The 9632-nt window shown below is 42.4% G+C and overlaps 1 protein-coding gene and 1 pseudogene across 2 annotated transcripts in view; both read left to right on the forward strand.

Annotated features, from left to right (window-relative positions):
* Positions 1 to 9632, forward strand: part of SNCAIP (synuclein alpha interacting protein) — a 147776-nt gene that overhangs the window by 55984 nt on the left and 82160 nt on the right. The window lies entirely within an intron of this gene.
* Positions 7611 to 8603, forward strand: LOC132518367 (uncharacterized; annotated as a pseudogene).

Raw genomic sequence — 9632 nt, forward strand, 5'->3', positions numbered from 1 at the left:
TTCAGTGAGCTTTTTCATTCATTCAACAAATTCTTGAGTGCCTTCCATACGCCAAACTCTGCTGAGCACTGTGGATTATGGTGAACAAGACAAAGGATCTTATCATGGGGGAGGCAGATGTGTGAGCAGATAATAATATTAAGTTATGCTGTGTACACTGAATGTGATTTGCTCAGAAACTTGGCAGAGAAGGAAGGGGCAGGAAATAATCTAAACTCGAAGTCAGGTGTAGGTTTGAATGCTTCCTTAGGAGTTACTTCCTAAGTAACCCCTCAGTTGAGTCTTTAAAGAATAAGCTTAAAGAGTAAACGGAGTGAACTAGTCAAGGTCAAGTCAGAGTAAACAGAAACCACTGTAGGTACTTCAAACAGCGGGAAATTAAAATAGGGCCCTAGTTACTCTGGTGCTGGAAGAGTTGAGACACCAGACTAAGCACGATAAGGCAATCCTGAGATTAGCAAAAGCAGGAATGCCACTACCACCCCAAGGGCTGAGAGGATAAAGGAAAGAGGTCCCTTACCACCCACAAATTGGGGCCTTCTAGCACAATAGAGAGTAATAAGAATGATGCTAGTGGTGCTGCCTCATGGGAGCTGATGATATGCAGGAGACACCGCCTGTAGCAGGGCAAGGGTGTGTGTGTGTGAGAAAGAGAGAGAGAGAGAGAGAGTGCTGCCCTCTAATCTGCCCGAATCTTCCCTTAGCAGGACCTACCAGGAAGCCAGTCAGCTGGCAGTGGTGCTTAGGAAGTCCAGTTACCCGAGAGAGTGGATCTATAGTAAATAGGCAAGTGATTGCACCACTGATTGGTAACTGAATAGCCAAAGGTAGGGGTTTGGATGGTCAGGGGTGGTGGTCATGAGAGGAAAAGGGTGTACACAGAGACATCAGCCTAAGCTGGAACCCGGGACAAGGAACAGCATGGAGTGCACAGGATGCCAGTGTCATGTCAGTTTCTGGTGTGAGTCAGACATCCGGAGGAGCTGAACAGTAGGCAGGCACCCCCCCATGGGGGCCTTCATGTGCCTGGTGGAGGAACTGGCTCTCCGCCCTGTGGACTTTGGAAAACACCAAAGCATTTTCAGTAGGAAAGTGTCAAGGCCATTTTTGTGTTACAAGTGGTGTAGACTCAGAGAATGATTTTGAAGAAGCCAAAATGTACCAGTTTCCCTGCCTTTAGTTTTGTCCTTCTCAAATTCATTCAAGCAAGAAACAATGGGAAGCTGTAAGTTAAAAAATGGTAAGAAGGATGGAAAGGATAAAATTTTACTTGATGGGATGTTTGAATGTACAGGCGAGGGAGAGGGGATGAGGGAGAGGGAAGGCCCAGGAATAATACCCAAGTCTCTAACCTCAGCCGAGTGGAGGATGATGGTGTTGCCAAGTAAGGTCAAGTTTGAGGTGGGGAGCCTGCGGGCATCCAGGTAGTGATATCAAGGAACAGGTGGATACCTGTACAGGTGACCCCTGTGCAGGGGTCAGTGGTTGAATGGGAAGAGCAGTGGACCAAGACCTTTGACCTATAGGGAGGAAAAAATTAGACTCTTAAAGGAAAAAGAGAAAGAATGTCGGACAGGTTCAGGTGTTATTGGATTTAGTGGTAGGAGCTGATCTTGTTCTAAATAATTTTTAAAGGATACAGAAGTAGAAAATTGTGGTGGGTTAAGAAGTAAAAGGAGACATGAAAATGGCAACAGTGAATGTATGTAGATGTCCCCCTTGAGATGTTTGGGTAGAAGGAGAGAAAAGATGGGATGGAATCCAAAGCTGGGATGGGTTTTATTTGTAGGGTTGGTGAGACTTGAGGATGTGTGTGGTCAGGTGCAAAAAGCCAGAGATGGGTTTAATCTTTAGAGGATAGAGTAGAGATGGAGACCAAGGGGCTCAGGGCTGGAGTCAGGCCTGCAGAAGGCTGGGGGAATTTTCCACAACTGCCTGCCAAGGAACTGAGCTTATGCTGCAAAGACAGTGCGTTTAGAATTCCAGCCTTTGGCAAAGAGCCACGTAGCACCTTCCAGTTACAAGCAGAAAACACCTCTATGACTGTCTTACGATTTTAGGAACCAGTCACAGAAAACTAGCAGTTACATAACACTTTGCAGCCTTCCGACTGTGTTCACGATTTCGTTTGACCTGTGATCACCTTGTTACACACACCTTACATACACCTCACTGTGAGTGGATAAACATAAACATATACATGCATGCAAACATATATGTGTGTACATATGTGTGTGCTTGTTTACACACACACACACACACACACACACGTACATACATGGCTATATATATTTCATTGTCTCTGGGAAACCCCTTATTAGGCATCTGAGGCTCAGAGCAGATATGACCTGACAAACCTTTCACAATCCATACGTGATTTAACCCAGGTCTTCTGGCTTCGGGTTCCTAGGGACAGACTTTGTCATTCTCATAGATTGGCCTAGAGAGTGTCATGTATAGGTACTGCCCTCTACTTTACTTCCTGGTTCCCCGGCCTTTCAGCCTCAGACATCCAGGGGCCACTCTTCTTCTTCCCGTGGCAGGTGTTCCCCTTCTGCCCTCCTGTATTCTAATGGAGAGGCTTCCCCAAGTTCTGCCCACAAATCTACCCCATCCTGGGCCCTTCCTTTCCACATACAGCAAGGAAAGACACCACCAGGGCCCTCAAACTTGCAGACTTTTTCTTCATGGCCTCGTTGTCAGATTCTCTCAGCTTTCTCTGCTACCACATTTTTTCCAGTTTTGAACCCAGTATTTCTCCCCATTCTCGCTCAAGGCCCTGCCAACCCACTGCTCTTTGGAGCCACATAACCCTGGTGGGCCTCCTGATTCAGTCACGTACGACTGGAACCAGTGGGCAAGTTACTCAGCTTTATTGAAGCTAATAATTCCTCCTAGCTTACTGTGAGGATTTCAGGAGAGAACGCGTATGTGAAGGGTCCAGCTCGGTGCCAGGCTTAATCAATCCTAGTTCCCTTTCCCCACCAGAGTGGCCTGGAGCTCTTATCCACATTTCCCAGCACTCAGCACACTAATATAATTAGCAACATTAGCATATCTAGAAGGCAGTTACCGTTTAATTGCTCTGGCCGCAGCCAGCCTGAAGTTCCTCTCTATTCACTTCTAATTTGGAGCTAGGGGGTTTTCAGTCCTACCCAGGCCAGTCACAAAATCACTGCCCTAAGAGAGAATTGAAAAAAACCTTCAGGCAGCCATTGATTACAAGAGAAAAGATTTGGTAATTCCCTCCATTTTGTTATATATAAAAATGCAAATATCAGTTTGTTCCTGGCCAGTGAACAAATCAGACAATTTCAAGCAGCATCCTTCTGTGACTTAGTGAATTATCCTGCTTGGTTAGAGCAGCGCTGCTCTCCAGAAGGCGTGCCCTCCCCGATACGAGCCATACTGATCATTAAAATAAACTAGTGCCCTCGTGTAGATTCAGACTTAGAATCAAGTTTCAAGCATCTCTTCTTAAAAGATATTTATTTATATTACATACTCAATTTAAAGGAGTAAATGCCCTTCCCTCAGCCTGCAAGATTTGTTTATCTTAGCGCTACTGTGAGAACTTAATGCCCAAAGGAAGGCAGTGTGTTTTATTTCTTCTCCTCCGACCCAACGTTGCATAAAGTAACAGCAGCCTCTAATCAAGAGGAACCCGAAATACTTTGAGATTTCGAATCCAAATCTTTACTAGTAGAACTGCACACGTGCACTTGAGGAAACCTAGATTGCCTTAAGCCACACGGAAAGCATTTACATCTGTACCACTTTACTTGTGATTGCGAGTTAAAGTAAATTCTAAATAACTTTAGCTGTTTGCGACTTGGAAAACAGCCTGGGCCATATAAATTCTCCCTTAGTTCTTTTTCTGTTAAATCTTATGCCAAAGTAAATGGAAGCCATGGAGAACCTTTGAACGCCTCAGTTCTCAAATGACCCCAGTGAAGTTGGATTGGCAGAACCAAAGTTTAGTTTCCAAAGGAAGAATTTTTTTCTTTCCTTCTTGAAGTGTACACGTGACAGTTACCTTCCTTGGGGGTGGATGCAGTCCTTGGAGGGGGAGGACACGGGAGGGCTTCCTGGGTCCCCCTGCCGTGGGCCGTGTTTGTGCCTCTCAGAAATGAGATTTCTGCCATCGGGAGCTCAGCACTGCCCTTCCTGGGGAGCCTTGGAGTCGACATCCAGGTTTCTTAGCACCTCTGCTTCACAAGTCAGTCAGCTTCACTTTTCCCCTTCCCTTTCCCTTTCAAAAAGAGTTGTCGAAAGCAAGAGGTCTGGAGTTCAGTGCCTCCTCTTCCTGCTGGTGAGGGCAAGTGGCTTAACTTCTCCAAGCTTCAGTTTCCTTTCCTGTGAACTGGAGATTAAAAATAGTTCTGCCCACATGGGTCCCTCTCTTCTCTGAGTGTTTTATTCTTGTACTCGTGACCACACGGTTTATTACATTACATTGTATTCTTCACAATTTATTGATTATTAGTAAATAATTTATTTCAATATATCTTATAAGAAATGATATATACATGTATGTATACATACATGTTACATAATATAATATATGTAACATGTATTATGCATCACTGAGTTCTTACAACTAGACCACATGCCTCTTGAAAGCAGGGACAGTGGCTTCCACCCCTGTGCATCGTCCTTGGAGTCCAGTGCTGTGCTGAGCGCAAGATACGTTCTTGAGGCAGTCTTACGAAGGTTCCTCTTTAGCCATACTGCGCCTTAGTTAACAAAAGTAGTGTCCATCAGTCAAGCCCACATTCAGAAAAATTAATTTTACCCCCCTTATATTTTAATGTGTGCTGTTTTTCTAGTACATAAATAACCCTGAAGGAAAAGAGTGACATTTATATTTTACACTTTTGCTCTAATGCAAAGGAACATATTACATGTTTGCTAATCCTCTGAAAAACAAACGTTTATGTAAGCCTTTAGAGAGGGAAGTTTAAAAAACGTTTTTTACCCTTAGCCGTCAGCTCTAAGTCAGTAGTATTTGCCACAAATTGTTCCTATGAGGGCATGTTTAAGAAATAGCATCACATAATTTCTTAATTCATTACCCCGAATTAAATCTCACGTTAAGGTGGGCTGTATGTTGTCTGCCGTTTAGGGTTGTGTTTCACTCATCTACCCACTCACTCCAGGCAGTCACTGTGCCTCTGCTTAAACATAGTCAGGAATGGGGGTCTCACTACTGCTGGGAACAGCCCTTTCCTGTTGCAAGTAAGGCATCTTGAACTGGTATACAGAGTCTTTAAAGATCTTTCTGAGATGCAGAAGTGTAAATGCCCATAATGTGTATTATTATTATTGAAGGAGAATGGAGAAGGCTAATTGCTATCCAAAAATATGCATGACTTGTGTATTATAAACCCGAGAAAACTTTTCTCAAGAGAAGTGTATTATAGGCTCTCTAGCCTCTACAATTGGGTGTACCAATTGTAAATGAGTAGGGAAAGATCGAGAACGGTCAACAGAAAATCCACCATCTCCACAGCGTGGAGAGGCAGTAGTTTCGGAATCACTCATACCTGATTTTGATTCCTGTCTCCATTACTTAGCGGCTTTGAGCAATTTACTTTTGTCTCTGGTCTTGTTTTCTCAGCAGTGACATAAAAATGATATTAAGGATTAAATGAGGTTACATTTATTAAAGCAAAACACCAACACAATGTCTGGTTCAAACTGGTGTTAAACAGTAACCAGTATGAGCATTATTATTGTGTTATCACTACATTATTATCACTGTTATTAGTATAAACTCAGGGGTGCCTGTTTGACTGACTGCAGCTGACAGTGAGGTAATGGATGTTTCTTAGGGAAGAAAAATGTGGTGTGGGGACTCTGAGTTGGCTACCTGTCTTAAGAGGCAACTGGGGATAAGGGGGTTAATAGGAAGTGTCAGCCCCCAAACTCCACCTCCCCTCAGTGGAATTGCAAGGTCCAGCTATCCTACTTGTTAACACTGCTGTAAACCTCTTACCCATACCCTTATTAAAAGGGCTGGTGGGTACCTAATACTGATCTCATCCTTATGTAGGTAAAACACCAGCTAATTTCTTATCACTCTAACCTGTATTTTTTGGTCAGGCCAGTATTGTCCAATTAAAACAACTCTTCCCCCACCAAAAACCCTGAGGTGCAGCGTTTGCTAATTTCCATGGTATAAGTACTCTCAGCATACCCAATTTCAAGCTTGCAACGTGCAGTCACTGAGCACAGAGTTGGGGAGAGATGTGCACAGTCGCTCAAGTCAGGGCAAGCTGGCTCCAGAGCACCACTGGGTCAGAGTGAAGCATGTGTTGTGACGGTATCGTACAGGATACGATGATTGACAGAGAAACTTACAAGCAAATAGAGCAGCGGGAAAATTGGTTGTCTTCAGAATGGGCAACAGAATTCATCCAGAAAGTGATTACTTGAGCAGCGTGTTTCAATGACGTTTTTCTGTCCTTACTCTGTACTCTGCAGTCATACTTAGGACAGAAATCTCTTCCTAGCCTCTTGTGCCCAGTTGGCGGTTGGGTGGGGTCTCCCTAATGACTTCCAAATTATCAGACTGTTTCTTTAACCAGTAGTTTAAAGATTTGGTCTTGGGGCTTCCCTGGTGGCACAGTGGTTGAGAGTCTGCCTGCCGATGCAGGGAATACGGGCTTGTGCCCCGGTCCGGGAAGATCCCACATGCCGCGGAGTGGCTGGGCCCATGAGCCATGGCCGCTGAGCCTGCGTGTCCGGAGCCTGTGCTCCACAACGGGAGAGGCCACAACAGTGAGAAGCCCGTGTACCACAAAAAAAAAAAAAAAAAAAAAGATTTGGTCTTGGACGTAATGCCCATGTTTATAAAAATGTCTTCCTTCCTCCCTTCCCTTTTCCCTCCCTTGCTTCCTTCCTTCCTTCTTTCCTTCCTCCCTCTCTCCCTCCCTGTCTTCTTTATTCCCTTCCCTGTGGCAGCACAGTATTTTCTATCATCTCTTTTGTAATCCTAACCCCAAGAGATCATCAGAACAGGTCATAGTATATCTGCTTTGCAAAAATGGTAGAGGAATTAGAAAACTGCTATACTTCATAAATCTCTATCACGTAATTAATGTCAAAATATATAATTTTGACATTAAATAATGTCATATATAATAACAAAATATAGTATAATAACAAAATATGTAATTTTGTTATTTGGAAATCTTCATTGTTATTCAGACACCCTCACTTCTTTAATATTTTTTATGAGTGGAGAGGGTCATTTCAGCCTCTGTCACAAATTTAATTTTGTTCTCTCCCTCATTACAGTGAGTAAATACATTTCTGAGAACTTTTAGTGAAGTGATGATACCTAGCACTTTCTCGTTATAGTTACATCCCCAGAGATGATAAAACAGAATCCTCTCGAGAAGCTGTTTTGTTTCCGGCAGCTCAGCACTGGAGCAAGCAGAATTCTGTTACAGACCATCTCTGAACTCTTAGGGTGAGGGTTGTGTCAACGTAGTGAATTAGAAAAACCCAGGTCTTCTCACTAAAGACTTCTTAAAAGTGTTTCAAGTGCCTAATGACTCAAACTGAAGAAGAAGACGTCTGAGCTCACGGATTTGCCATTTACCATGAAGCCCTCTGCAGATGTGCTTGAGATCATTGCTTGCCCCCTTCTAATCCTTGTGAGCTTTGTTGGAAACATGTGTTTATTTTATTCTACAAGGAAATGTATGAGTGGGCGTTTAGAGACATCCTTTCTTCTGATTTTCAGTCTTATATTTGTCCACCTCGTTAGAAACTTGGTGGCGAATGTCATAAAAATAGTTTATTCTTCTGGTTTCATGTCGGATTCCGCTGGCTGCCAAGTTCTACACTTCATGGCAGCCCTGACGACTTCCTGGCCATCTAGTTCATGTTACACTTTGCATCGCTCTGCCACCAGAAGCTTTACCAGACTGTCCAGCCCTTTAGTGAGCCTCCAAACCCGGACCATCAGAAGCATTCCTTGAAGGTGGTTCCTGCACTTTGGATGGCTGGCATGGCAGTGTACCTCCCAGTTTTACCTTATTCTAGAAAATCAGAATACCTGAATGCAGCAAATGATGCAGACCCCTTGTCTCCTAACAGGATTCACATGGATTGCCTAATTGACTTTGGAAACCAGCAAGCAGAGTTTTACTATGGGAAAGTATTTTGGGTTCTGATCGATAATCTTCCTTTAGCCGTCTTAGTCTTTGTCGGTTTCTGGATGTCTCTTCTGCTTTCGGAAAGAAAGAAGATGACATATGGTGATATCTGGATTGGAGATGGTGATTCAGAAATTGAAATCCTAAGAGGGGCCAAGTTTAGTATTTTATTAATGTGGCTGAGCACTCCACTTTGGATTTCTCACTTTGTCTTAGTCTCTTTCTTGAAAGACTTTGGCAGCCTGTGCCCTTTTTCCAGCTGTTCTCACAGCCCTCTCTTCAGGCTTCTCTGCTCTCAGTCCTTTCCTGCTTATGCTGGTGAATTACAAAATGAAGTTGATGTCCTTCTGTGATGCCAAAGCGGAAAAACCCACACCACAGCCTGCGAATGTTATTCTCTCTCTAAATGCTTACTGGGAAAAAACTCTGTTTTAGTCTTTGGGAAGCAGACCCTATCAATGGAAGGTTCAGCTGACGTCCCCATAGGCCTCATCAATAGATATTATAGTTTCTGAAAGAGGGACTAGATGATTGACACCTCCTCAAAAAAAACTTCTGAGGGAAACTGTGCAAGAAGAAGATATATGAACACAAGGTTACTGTAAGTGGAAGAAAAAACAGTCATCTCAACGTTTGTTATTCTAGACAATACCACGGTTTTTAGTGTAGAAATTCTTGATGACTCAACAGTGATCACAGTCCGGAAGTGAACTCAACAAACAATTGATTAAGTATTTACTCTGTGTAAGATACTGTGTTAAAAAATAGCATATTGTGGAAACTGAGGATCACACGTCCCAGCTGAATTCCTAAAGGTACTTAACAGTAATCCTGTGTTTTCATCTTATGTTTTTCTTGAAATGCTTTGACACATATTGGAAATGTATTAGTTAAGTATGCAATGTTCAGTTTTTGCACTGTCAATTGTGGTACCTCATCTAAGCCAGAAATAGATTTTGATCATTTTCCTTCCTCTAAGTATCTTTAGTAAATTCGGGCTAGATAAAAGAATTGGATGAAAGAATTAGTGCTTGCCAAATCATACCTGTGTGTATGTACAGATGTGCAAATATTTGCTTACTACAGACATTTAGCCTACGCTTCTTACTTAATCACCTAAATATCAAGCTATACTCCTCTTCAGAAAAAAAGGGATATTTATTTTACAAAGAGTTTGTTTCCTGTTTTGGTTATTAAATTTGTACATTTTAATTGGAAGAATTGATAAAATATCCATAATAATCTGTTTTCTGAATTTTGTTTTAATAAAAATAAGCACATTATAATTTAAAACACATGACCAGGATTTTATTTTTTAGTTAGCCAGTGTAGCCATTTGAACTGCTTCAAATTCAATGATTAATAATTTTAAATATCTTATGATGCATACATATTGTATAAGCATTGGATTTTTAAGCTAATTCTTATTCAATTCTTGTATTTTTTCATTTTTCCTTTTATTAG

Source organism: Lagenorhynchus albirostris, chromosome 3, assembly GCF_949774975.1.
Source record: "Lagenorhynchus albirostris chromosome 3, mLagAlb1.1, whole genome shotgun sequence".
Taxonomy (NCBI): domain Eukaryota; kingdom Metazoa; phylum Chordata; class Mammalia; order Artiodactyla; family Delphinidae; genus Lagenorhynchus; species Lagenorhynchus albirostris.